Raw genomic sequence first — 10,523 nt, forward strand, 5'->3', positions numbered from 1 at the left:
CACATGGTCCATCCTGTCTCAGGGGTTTACTGAAGTCCCTACTTACTTGTCTAGGGTCCTAAATACATGCTTGAGAGATTTAACCCTGCAGTTCTGTCTTTATCCAATATGTAGATGACATTTTTTTTCTGCTCTCCTGATTTTGAAAGCTCATTTATCACCACCCACTATTTATTCCAAGCTGAATAAAGGTCACCTGAAAGGGTCATAAGTGCTCTAAAAACATAATGCCATGATACAGTCCTCAGTGCATTACCCTAGGGCACTATATCACCTCAAGAGGGAAGATTTTATTCCCTAAACGAATTAACACTACCATCAAATTCCCTCTCTCTGAGACCAAAAGGTGACTCCAAGGCTTTCCAGAATAAGTTGACTGTTGCAGAAGCTAGCACTCTCTTTTCTTTTTTTTTTTCAACGTTTATTTATTTTTGGGATAGAGAGAGACAGAGCATGAACGGGGGAAGGGCAGAGAGAGAGGGAGACACAGAATCGGAAACAGGCTCCAGGCTTTGAGCCATCAGCCCAGAGCCCGACGCGGGGCTCGAACTCACGGACCGCAAGATCGTGACCTGGCTGAAGTCGGACGCTTAACCGACTGCGCCACCCAGGCGCCCCAGCACTCTCTTTTCATGCCTGCATTTAAAAGCCTCACATCCTCTCTATCTTCTTCTCCCACCTTTGGGTTCCCTGTTTTGGATTCATTATCCTTTCCCCTTTTTACAAGCAAAAGGGAAGAACATGCTTTGGGGTCTCCACCCTATGTACTCTAGCCAATGTGCTTTGGGAGTTGTACATGATTGTATTATGTTATGGAAACAAAGTGAGTCACCCACCAAAAGTGGAACCAAAATCACTGGCCTATTAGAGACTTTACCTAAGGAATTAAAGATTCTCAAAATTGAATCTCACAATAGTAGCTACCCTCCTGAAATGAAAGGAAACTCCTTGTGTGACAAATATATTACAGTAGCTGCTTCCCAAGAAAAACTTCCTAAATGATCTGCATACTTCCCATTGCTCAACCTTCTTTAGAGATGGAAACTCTTCTTAAGAAGCTCAGGGCACATGAATTGCCAACACTTAAGCCTGATAAAATGAATTGGAAATATGCTGGATATTTGATCCACTCAGATGGTCTTTGGAGACACCCACATGGTCACTTGGTCTTTTCTCTGTCCCTTACCTGAACTTTGGTCCACAGCCTCCATAAGATTGCACACTGTGGAAAGTAATCTTAAAGTCTCCTCCATAATGGTGGGGTGGCTTCTGCCTTCATATTGAGCAGGTACCATCAACTTGGCCCATGGGTCAGAAATGCAATCCTGGTGAAAATGTAAATGTAGGACAAGGATAGGAGCCAGCTCCCTCTGTCCCTGTCTCCATTGACAAGTGTCCTGTATCTAATCCCTGAAGTGTTATGAGCATGAACACGTTCTAACCTTAGTCTTGTGTTTTTAAGACAATAGAAGGGTTTTGTTTTGTTTTCTGTTTTGCTACCATTGTGGCTTCTATTACAAGGAATTTTTGTCACTTTGTTCCTCTCCAGTGATAGAGGAACTCATTTCATTGCTAAGGATATGTAGAACATTCAACAAATATTTCCTTTCTCACAAAAATAGCACTGTTCTTATCACCTTCAATCCTATGGAAAAATAGAATGGGTCAATGGTGTTCTTAAACTCAAATTCATCAAGCTCACTGAGAAAGTCAGCCTGCCTTCGCCCAAAGTCTTGTGTTTGGCCCTGATGATTCTTTCCTCCTCCCTCTCCCGTCAACACTGATTATCTCCTTATGAGCTAATTGCCAGGCCAATAAATATCCCTTGCTACTCCTGGACCTTGTAAGATCCCAATCTGATATAATCCAATGTCCTTAAATCCTACCAAGGTCTTATTAAATATTCTCATACTTACCACCAACAGTCTACAACTGTTTTTCCTCTAGACACCCCATGGAAGCCCTTACCTGATCTTCAGATTTGAATCTTCAGATTCCAAATCTTCAGATTTGGAAAGATGCCACTGAAGACCAATCTTGAACCAGGGGGAACAGACCTTACACTGCTCTCTGAACCACCATATTGCTGCATCACTACATGGAGTACAACCTTGGGTTTACATTTCACAATTAAAAAAAATATACACTTTGGAGATACCTGGGTGGCTCAGCTGGTTGCATCCAAACCAGGATACAGGACATGATCTCACAGTTCATGGCTCAGGACATGATCCCACAGTTCATGGCTCAGGACATGATCTCACAGTTCATGAGTTTGATTCCCATGTTGGGCTCTGCACTGACCGTGCAGAGCCTGCTTGAAATTCTCTTTCTCCCTCTCTCTCTGTCCCTCCCCCATTCTCCCTCTCGATCTCTCCTTCTCCATAAATAAATAAATAAGTAAACTTAAAAATAAATAAATAAATAAATAAATAAATAAATAAATAAAATTATAAGTCTTGCTCTGAATGGAAATCCATTTTAAATGAGAGACCTTAAATCAAGGTTCCATGAAAACCCCCAGAAGCAGATTACACCACAAAGGAGATGGGTTTCACAGGACTGTCAGAACAGGCAAATGGCATCCCAAGTGTAGAACATGAATCCTGCCCAGAGTTGGACAGGTAGACCTTGTTTTATTGTGCTTTGCAGATAATGCATTTTTTACAAATTGAAGGTCAGTGGCAACTTTTGTTAAGTAAGTCTATCGGTGCCATTTTTCCAACACATTTGCTCACTTCTTGTCTCTGTGTCACATTTTGGTAATTCTCACAACAGTTGAAACTTTTTCATTATTTTTGTAATTGTTATGGTGATCTGTGATCAGTGACTATGACTGGCTAAAAGCTCAAATGATGGTTAGCATTTTTTAGCAGTAAAGTATTTTCTAAATTAAGGTATGACTTTTTTAGACATAATGCTATTTCATACATAAGAGACTACAGTATAGTGTAAAAATAACTTTTATATTCACTGGGGAATAAAATTTCAATTGACTTGCTTTATTGTGATATTCACTTTATTGCACTGGCCTGGCACTGAACTCACAATGTCTCCAAGATATGTCTGTAAATGGTACTATGCAGCCATTGACCTAACAAATGATTCAATCATATATCATGATCCAGCAGCCCCAAGAACAACTTTTCCTCCAGTTGCATTTGTGCACAGAGGCCAAATCTGAGCTGACAACTTTAAATTTTTTTTTTCAACGTTTATTTATTTTTGGGACAGAGAGAGACAGAGCATGAACGGGGGAGGGGCAGAGAGAGAGGGAGACACAGAATCGGAAACAGGCTCCAGGCTCTGAGCCATCAGCCCAGAGCCTGATGTGGGGCTTGAACTCACGGACCGCGAGATCGTGACCTGGCTGAATTCGGACGCTTAACCGACTGCGCCACCCAGGCGCCCCTGAGCTGACAACTTTATATCTGGCAATCAAATCTGGATTAACAGTGGTGCAGATCTGGACATCCCTATTACCTCATTTCCAAACATAGTTGTCCCAGCACAACTTTGTGACTGTGTTGAATAAGAGGAGAGACCAGCAATGCTGAACTTTACTTGAGTCCTGTGCTTCTAGAAAACAGTGAAGGCTTATCCCCTAACCTTTTGTTCTCCAAAATCTCCTATGCTTTTGTATTCTTCAAGACAGCTATTGCAAAGAATAGCCCTTCCCCATGACTTAGATAAGACCACCTGTCCACTTGTTCTTGTGACCCCATAAGAATCATGGATGACCCCTTAGTTTACCTGTGACAAGACCAGACACAGGCCCTCCAAATTCCATCTTTGTTCTATAAATGATTACTGAAGTCTTTGTCCTCCCAAACTAGGTAGACAAAGAGCTAGATATTTCTTGTTCAGCTGACTGACAAACTTCTCCTTATTACAAGACCATCCCAACTATGAAATGACCCACCTGTGACTTGTCTACTCTCCCTATAAATATCTAGACAAAATCACTGCTAAGACACTCTGGTCTGTGGATCTGGGATGCTCTCCCTACTGCAATGAGAAACTAACATTTATTGAGTACTTAGCATGGGTCAGGCATTGTTCTGAGGACTATATATATTATCTCATTTAATCTTTACAGCAATTGTATGAAGTAGGTATTATGTTTCCCCCCACATTTCAGAGGAGGAAAGCAAAGTTAAAAACCTGCCTTGGGTCCCATGAAAGAAAATGGCAGATTTGAGGTACAAATACTGCATTCTTTCTTTACGGTCAGAGCTACGGCCATGAATTCAAATAAGTTAAGTATTTATATACCTGTTTTGCCATATTAATAACAGAAATTGAAAGTGCTCTGCAAAGCCAGGAATTAAGAGATGCATGAAGGCTTATAAGAAGGTGGCCTTTGAGGATCATATGGAAGTCTGGAAAAGCCTTTGATGAGCAGAGATGGAGAAAGGACATTGCGGGCCAAGAACAGGCTCATGTCCAGTAGACAATGGAATCAGGCTCTGGACTCAGGAGAGCTTTTTGGAACCAAGCTGTAGATTGAGGAATCATGGGCATAGAAGTGCTGGGGGACCTTGAGAGATTTTTCAGAGTAGCAGTGGGACTGGCAATCACATGGCCATGGGTTGATGAGTTAGCAGGAAAAGGCAGAAAGTATTAAACACCTCTTTGAGAAATGTGATAGTGAAACATGGAGAAAATAGAAAAATAATTGAAGAGTCAGCTGGGTCCAGCAAGTGTCTAAAACATACATGTCATGGTGACATCTGTAACCCATAGAAATAGACACTTAGCTTTACCATTCTTCCAGGAACTGGGCTAAGCGCAACACTATCGGGTCCTTCCCCAGATCCTGTCAAGTGGGTACCATAACCATCTCCATGTAAGGGATGAGGATGGTGAAGCTCATAAAGGTTAACAGGAACTTGCAGGCCATAGAACAAGTGGGACTCTCATTCATACACTGCCAGTGGGACTCTAAATTGATACAACCACCTTTGGAAAAGGTTTGGAAATTTTTATAAGGTTAAACATACACTTACCATAATACCTAGCATTTGCTGTCTGAGAAATTTGCTCTCTGCAAGAGAAATGAAAACACGTCCATATAGAGTTTTAATATCTCGTGTTCATGATAGTATTATTCATTGTAGCACCAAGTTGGAGACAACCCAATTGCTCATCAGTAGGTGAATGGATTAACAAGTTGGGGCATAGCCATAAAATAGGTCACTGCTTTGCAATAAAAAGGAACAAACTACTGATAGAGGCAACCACTAGGGATGAATTGCAAAAGCATTATATTAAGAGGAAGAAGTCAGACACAACAAGAGTACATACAGCATGATTATGTGTATAAGCAACTTTTAAAAAGATAAATCTAATCTATAGTGAGAAGAATCAGATCAGAGGCTAAGTGTGGAGAGTATTGGCTGGGAAGTGGTCTTAAGTGAACATTTCTGGAAAGATTGAAAAGTTCTTTACCTTCATTGTGAAGGCAATGACACAGGTATACATTTGTCAAATAGGAGCATTTTGATGTATGTGAATTGCAATTCAATAAAATTGATATAAATTTGAAAACAAAAAAGAATGAGACACATGTACTGACATGGAATACTTCAAAAATAAGCCACAGAAAAATAAACCTAGAATTACATTAAAAGTAATACAATTTTAGGAGCATCTGGGTTGCTCAGTCAGTTAGGCATCCGACTCTTGGTCTTGGCTCAAGTCATGATCATGGTTTGTGAATTCAAGCCCCATGTCAGACTTTGTGCTGACAGTGTGGAGCCTGCTTGGGATTCTGTCTCTCTCTCTCTCTCTCTGCCCTTCCCTGCCTCGCAAAAGGAAAGAATAAGAGAAAGAAAGAAAGAAAGAAAGAAAGAAAGAAAGAAGCTTAAAAAAATACAATTTTAATTAATTCCTTATTTATGTAAATACATGGAAAAGGATCCAGGAAAATTGTAACAAAGTGATAACTGAATGTCACCCAAGGGCAAAAGAGAAAGATGGAGGGGGCTTCTCACTAACAATAAATATATGTTCATTCTGTATTGTTAGGTTTTTATAAGAGTATGCATGTATTTTTTTAATTTTATTTTTTATTTTGAGAGAGAGAGAGAGAGAGAATGTGAGTGGGGCAGAAGGAGAGGGAATCTTAAGCAGTCTCCACACTTGGCAAAGAGCCTGATGCAGGGCTCGATCCCATGACCCTGGGATCTTGGCCTGACCAGAAACTAAGAGTCAGATGCTCAACTGACTGAGTTACCCAGGCGCCCCCATAGTATGTGTATATTGTTTATATACTGCCTTTAAAAAAATGAAAAAAGAAAAACACAGACACAAAGGCACCTGTCCCAAATGACACGAATCTGAGCCCAGTTTTAACTATAGAGCCAGAGGCCAAGAGCCAGTGGGCACAGGGGGTTAGCTTTGAAGGAGGATTCCAGGGGCCTCCCCATCAGCTCCAGGTATAGGACACCAGGCTGAAAGAGCAGGGTGTTCCAGTGGCCACCTTGCATGCTCTTCTGGGCTCTGGCCACTCTGGTGGTTTGGCAGATCATGTGAAAACACTAAGTCAGAGTGCAGAAATGCTTCAGACTCTCTCACTTTCTCATAATATTTAGCTGCAAAGCCAGAGCAACTCTGAATCTTTTTTTTTTCTTGATAAGTATTTTCTAATGACAACCAAATAATGTAGTTTCCTCTAGATCCATGGTTCCCAATAAGGGACAATTTTGTCTCTCAGGAGATCTCTGGCAATGTCTGGAGACCCATTCAGATGTCACAAGCTGAGGGGAAAGGGTGCTTTGGCATCTAGTTGGTAGAGGTTGGGGATGCTGCTATACATCTTGTAGAGCACAAGGAAGCCCCCACAGCAAAGGATTATCCTGCCTGAAATGTCCACAGGACTGAGGTTGAGAAACCCTGATGTAGACAATACTGCTTCTATGACACTCTCCAATCTTACTGAAGAAATAAAAAGTTTGTTGTAATGATGGAGGTTAATTCTTACAGTTGTGTTCTGTCTTTAAATATTACATGAATCAGGGGTGCTGGGTGGCTCAGTTAATTAAGTGTCTGACTCTTGACTTCAACTCAGGTCATAATCTCGCAGTTTGTGAGTTCGAGCCCTGCCTCAGGCTCTGCGCTGATGGCATGGAGCTTGCTTGGGATTCTCTCCCTTTCATCTCTCTCTGCCCCTACCCTACTTGTGCTCTCTCTATATAACTAACTAACTAACTAACTAACTACTACATGAACCATTATATGGAAATAGAAACAGAATAGGTGTCTTCTTGTTTCTGGACAAAAGTTGGTCTTGGGCGTGTATATGAAGGGTGACTCTGGGAAGTTAGGAAATGTGTTGCTAGAGAACTTGACAATAATTATGGTGCCCTGGGTTCTAGTTCTGGCTCCTACATGCACCTGTTCTATATCTCTGGGGTGCCGCTGTCCTGGGTGGGGGGATCTAAAGCATCTTCAGCTCTCCTCTGGCTCCACAGTCTTTATTCTCTAACAAGTCCATGCATGCGCCATTTTGGAGTGTGGCTAAAGCACAACAACATGTAATGGAAGAAGGAAGAAGAAATTTTTCCAGCACTACCCCATTACTCCCAGCGTGTGCTCCCCGTGTGACTTGCTTCCTCTCTTCTGCTGAGAAAGGAGGAGGTCAGGCCAGCAGGAAGGCTGGCCAGGGGTGAGGCCCCAGCTTGGGGACTGGTCGTGTGACAATGGGCTGGGCAGAGGGAACTCTGAAGTGCTTGTGTTCACAGCAGGTCCAGGCAGAGAGAGTATTCTCCAAGAAACTCTCAAAGGAGTGGTGACCAGCATTGGACATTTCAATGTCACTCTTTGAAAAGAGCTTTACCTTTTTCCAAGGTGAATTCTAGCTCACTTATGGTATTTCTTACTGGAGTCATTCCAGAAGATAATATTTTTCCATAATTTTCATGAAGGAGATTTGCATTTGTGCTTTTGTTTTGATTTCAGAAGCAAGTAAGAGTAGGTGATGTTTTTTTTTTAAATATACATATTAAATTCTTTTTATAGGTAATGTATGCACATGGTAAGGAGTATAAATATTACAAAGGGTGTACAGTGAAAAATAAGTCTTCCTCCCAGCATTGGGGCAGATAATCCTGTTTTCTTCACAAAATGATCTTTGGGAGACTGACCAAGTTGGAGAGCAGTTGCTGTAGCTGTTGCTTTAGGAAAGGAGAATGGGGGCACCAGCCAGCCAGCAACGGCCGGATGGAACTGCTTCTAGAAAGAGGATATTGTGTTCTGGCCAGACATTTACAGGGTAATAAAGTATTGCACACAACTCAGGTAGTTGCTCTGCTGTTTGTTGATAAAAGAAAGGGGGGAAAAGTCAAGGGATAGGAACAAGGCAAGAAACTGAGGCTTTGGGAATTATGGGCTGGAGTTTACTGGGTTTTCTTCTGGAATAATCCACACAGGTGTATTAGCCAACCACATCTGTCTTCCTTTCTATGTCATCATTTTCAGAGTACGTGGTTGGCCAATACAGGGAAGTGACATGAATTAGAACAGATTGCACAAGGTTCCTCCATATTTTGTGTTTTCTTAGAATCTTACTGTCTTCTTTCTGTGTTCAAAGCAATTTCTGGTTTGCACAGGAAGCATGGTTTCCAGGGGTCATTAGTGCCCTGACTTACTCAGCATAGACTTATCATGTTTGCCTAGCATTAGCTTTGAGTCTCACTGGACTCCCATGCATGTGGGTCCATCCACTGGGATTTTGTGCTCACAGGCATCACAAACATTGCATGTAAATGGGGCAGCAAGGAAGGGCAGCCATGCATATTGTGTATATCTCCTCTGTTCCTGGGCATGCTCCACTGCCCTACAAAATTTCACTCACAAAACCCAAGTTCAAAGATAATATTTTTAAGATTTTCAAGATGGCACCAGCAAAGCATAAAACAAGTGTGGGGTCCCTCCAACCACAGAGTCCTGGACAGCTGCACAGATTGATGGCCCCACAGTGTGATGTGAAACCAGGGCTGGTAAAGCATCTTGAAACCAGGAGACGAGCTGCCTGAGGCCAACACCAACACCCTGAGGATGGTAGAGCCAAGAGCTGGAAAGAACTGGGGTTCCTGATGACATCGCCAAACCACAATTTTAATCCCCTTGGAGCTTGTTGGACATCTTATCATATGAGATAAAAATATCCTTGTTCTTAAAGCTGGTTTGAGCTGAGCATTCTGTTACTTGCAGTTGGAAGTATTCTAATGTATACAGGCTGACATTCTGTCCATAATGAGTGAGTGTTCCACGTCCTGCCTTACCTCCCATCTTACCTGGCTGCGTCTCTGCTCCCTGCTGTTGACAAAGCTGGATACATTAAACCAGGGGCCACTCAGTTGGTCCTGATAAGACTTGGAGCTGAAAATCTGGAGAAGGTGAAAGGGACCAAGCTGGCAATCAGATTTCAGATGGAATGCCATTCTAAACAGTTACTGAGCCAAGACACGTGTCCTCCTTAAAGACACTACATTTACCTTCAGTGACCCTTTTAGGTAAATGGTCACCTTGTAAGACTCACCTGTGACCTGAAGAAGCCTAGTCCAGTCACACCCGGTGTTCCATTAATGCATCGAGTTTCACTGCCTGTGTTGGTTCCTCCTATTTCTAACTTCAGGGTCATTTGATTAGGAGGTTAAAAAAAAAAAGTAATAGTATAAGCATAGTAACTCTGAGGCCCTCAGAGTGTGACCTCAGAAACCATGAACTAAGCAACAGAGCTATAGCAAATCCTTGCAGAGAATTAGACAATTCTACCAGCCTGCATATGTTTACCTGCCTTTCCTGGACTTGGTGAGTGCTCACGTATGCCGAGATTGCTTGACTTATAGCACAAAGTCCTGTAGAAGATGTTATACAGACTGGTCTTACAGATTCAAATCCATCCCCTTTTCTTTACATGCAGGACCTAAGCGCTGCCAACGGACTCAGATGTGGTACTAATGTCACAGTTGAAGACTAAGGATAATGAACAGACATAGCTGGAAAATGCTAACAATAACAACATTGTTATCAACATTCTTAAGTGACTGCAATTCTCTGCAGAAGTTTATGGCTGGAAAAGTCCCATAGAGGTTACCTGGTCTAGCCCTACTGTTGAGGTAATTGAGACACAGGTGTGATTTGCTCAAGGTCAGCGGTCGATGCCTACCTGGGATTGGGTGTTTTGATTTCCTGCCTAGTGCTCTTTCCCCTACACCCCACCCCTCTCTGGTTGCTTTCTAATTTATTGCAGGCTCTATTTCTGTCTTTTCTTCAAAATGGTTATGTTCACAGGATGCTCTATTCGGGATTAGACCGCACTTTTTCCACATTACTTCCCCATCCTCTCTCCTCTTCCCCAGTGCTGTAGAGTCGCTGCTGCTGAGTCTCCTTGTCTTTTAGTCTCCAGCTGAAACCAGTTAAGGGGGACTTTCTGCCAAGTGACTTATTCCCAGAGTGCAGGTCTGAGGAGCTGAGTATGAAGTAGTCTTGGTTGTATTCTTTCTGGTATGTCTTAC

This window comes from Prionailurus viverrinus, chromosome B2 (assembly GCF_022837055.1).
Source record: "Prionailurus viverrinus isolate Anna chromosome B2, UM_Priviv_1.0, whole genome shotgun sequence".
In the NCBI taxonomy this organism is placed as follows: domain Eukaryota; kingdom Metazoa; phylum Chordata; class Mammalia; order Carnivora; family Felidae; genus Prionailurus; species Prionailurus viverrinus.